The sequence below is a fragment of the Choloepus didactylus genome (genome assembly GCF_015220235.1).
Source record: "Choloepus didactylus isolate mChoDid1 chromosome 26 unlocalized genomic scaffold, mChoDid1.pri SUPER_26_unloc2, whole genome shotgun sequence".
In the NCBI taxonomy this organism is placed as follows: Eukaryota; Metazoa; Chordata; class Mammalia; order Pilosa; family Megalonychidae; genus Choloepus; species Choloepus didactylus.
In genome coordinates this window covers 2,936,342-2,939,175 of record NW_023637615.1, presented here as the reverse complement: position 1 = coordinate 2,939,175, position 2,834 = coordinate 2,936,342, and the positions used below count along the sequence as shown (strand labels likewise).

The 2,834-nt window shown below is 38.6% G+C and overlaps 1 pseudogene; it reads right to left on the bottom strand.

The window, feature by feature from the left end:
* Nucleotides 1–633: 633 nt before the first annotated feature.
* Nucleotides 634–2,264, bottom strand: LOC119525776 (annotated as a pseudogene).
* Nucleotides 2,265–2,834: the final 570 nt, after the last annotated feature.

Sequence of the window (2,834 nt, the reverse complement as noted above, 5' to 3'; positions counted from 1 at the left end):
AATATATTATACTCTCATCTGAAATAGTGGCCTCAGAAGCTTTTCAAATATGCTCTGCAGTGAAACAAATGATTGTTAAAAATAGTAAAACATTGTCTCTGGAAATTATTCTAAGAGCATAGAGAAAATGAGAAAACATTTATCCCCATACATTTTCTAAATCTGAAAACAGCCAGAGTCTGTGACACGTGAGCCACAATCCACTCCCACCCATTACCTATGTAGAGGGATATCCAAGAAGGTGCTGCTCTTTCTCCCCCAGCTCTGCCATGGTCTATGATATCTCCATGAGAAGAGTGGGTCACCAGTTCTTCTCACCCACATCAGATCTTAGTGTAATAGGGGAAGAAATCAAGGTGAAATTGGCCAAAATGTTGGGGATTCCTTCCTCCACTCAGCTTGCACTTGTGGACAGAGACCCCATCCCAGACCCAACAGACCCAAAGCACTGAGATTCTGGTCACCCACCCCCCAGCTTGCACATAGGCAGAGATTCCAAACTGGCAAGCAGAAGCCAAGAAGACAGAACTGTCATCTCATCCTCTGCTTGCATGTAAAGCAGTGGTGTCACGTGAAGAGAAATGGTCAGTGTGATTTTTCCACAGTTCTGGAGTAAAAGTTCAGAGATGTTTTCTACGGAGAGAGGCAGATCAGAAAAACAGGGATCTCTGCACTTCTTTCCAAAGGAAAAAACCCCAGTTTGGTTTTTATGTGCTTATGTTCATAGCATTCATCTGCCATCAGGATCTTGTCTTCTTTTTGTGGATGTCTTACTGCTTGTTTAAATAAAATACTTCAAAATCTCTTAAGTCTTTCTGAAGTCTCTTCTTGTCAGCTCTAGTTTCTCAGAGATGGTCAAGAAGTACAGGCATGGTGCCCTCATTAAACTGGACATGAAGAGGGCTGGCTGTTTGACTTCTTTCTTTTCATCTGGCAGCAGAGCCCTAACAGGATCAGTCTCATGGGAATAGGTATGGTGATTGCCAACAAGAAGGTGAGATGCTGGATCAGTCAAAGAGGACTGCTGGCTTCCCTGAGGACAGTCTTCATCAGAGACCTCTTTTTCAATTTTTGGGATTATGGAAGGTGTTCACAAGAATTTCTTGTTAATTCTGTACCAGTCATAAAGAGGATTTATGAGGTACTTTTCTTGCTTTGTTACCATAGCGTACTTCTGGGGAGGGAGCTTCTCTCTCTTCTACTTCAGGTGTGTGAACATGGCATAGGTGTTCTCTCCAGAGAAGGTCAGTTCAGGGACTGCAGCTTCTGACTTCCCATTCTCTCTGGGACTATTGGTGGTCCACAGAGCAGGTTTCTAGATGGACATTTGGGAGCACTCCCTTGTTCTTCTTTCACCTTCAGCTTTAGTTCTTTGTTCTGTTTACAATCTTTAGCCAAATCATTCATCCATTTCAGGACCTCAGGACTGGGAATCATGTCACCATAGGAAGACCTGTACTTTATTTCTTGTTCCAAATTTTCTACAAATTTCTGAAATTTCCTCTTGAGGTTCAGGATGTACTTGGTGAGTAAGGTAATGGACTCTGGTTCTATTATTAACTTCTCATTATAGTGTCATATATTTGTTCTAGTTCATGAAAGAGATTTCTAATATTCATGCAGTTAATCATGGAAATTGTCAACCATGAGTTTTGCTGTTTTATACATTCCCATATTTTAACCTCCAACTTTCCTTCTGGAGACACACATGACTCTTATCTTCCCATTTCCAGCATATGCACACACCATTCAGCACTGTTTGTTATTCTCACAATAATGTGCTACCTTCACCTCTGTCCATTTCCAAACACTTAAGTTCAACATAATTAAACATTCTGGTGAAAATATGTGACTGCTCCCCATTCTTTAACCTCATTCTATATCCTGGTAACCTATATTTCATGTCTATGAGTTTACAGATTATAATTAGTTCTTATTAATGAGACCATACAATATTTGTTCTTCTGTGTTTGACTTATTTCACTCAACCCATTTTTTTTTCAGACAGTTTTGTTCACCCATCATGCTTTCTATCCTAATTAAGTGATCAGTGTATAGTCCGCAATTTATGTATTCACCACCATCACCACTATCTATATAAGGACATCTCCATTTCTTCCACAAAGAAGGAGAAGGGGCAAAGAAGGTAGAGACAAAAGAAAAAGAAAGAAAAAATGACAATTAAAAAGCAGAAAAGGAAAGATAGGATTAAACTAAAGTAGAATAAAAGAGCCAGACAAAATCACCAATGCAAGAAGTCCCATGCCGCTCCCTTATGCCCCTCACCTATAGGCATTTAGCTTTGGTATGTTGTCTTTGTTACATTGAGGAAGCATAATATAAAGTTTCTGTTAACTATAGTCTCTAGCTTGCATTGATTGTATTTTTCCCCAATACCACCCAAATTTTTTTTAAATCTTCATTTTATTGAGATATATTCACATACCACTCAGTCATACAAAACAAACTGTACATTCAATCTCACCATTGAGTACTATGCTGGCTGTGGGTTTTTCATATATCCTCTTTATCATATTGAGGAAGTTTCCTTCAATTCCTACCTTTTGAAGTGTTTTTATCAAAAACGGATGTTGGATTTTGTCAAATGATTTTTCAGCATCTATTGAGATGATCAATTGATTTTTCCCTTTTGAATTATTAATGTTTTGTAATACATTGATTTTCTTATGTTGAACCATCCTTGCATGCCTGGAATGAACCCCATTTGGTCATGGTGTATGATTTTTTAATGTGCCTTTGGATTCATTTTGCAAGTATTTTGTTGAGGATTTTTGCATCTTTATTCATTAGGGAGATTGGCCGGTAGTTTTCCT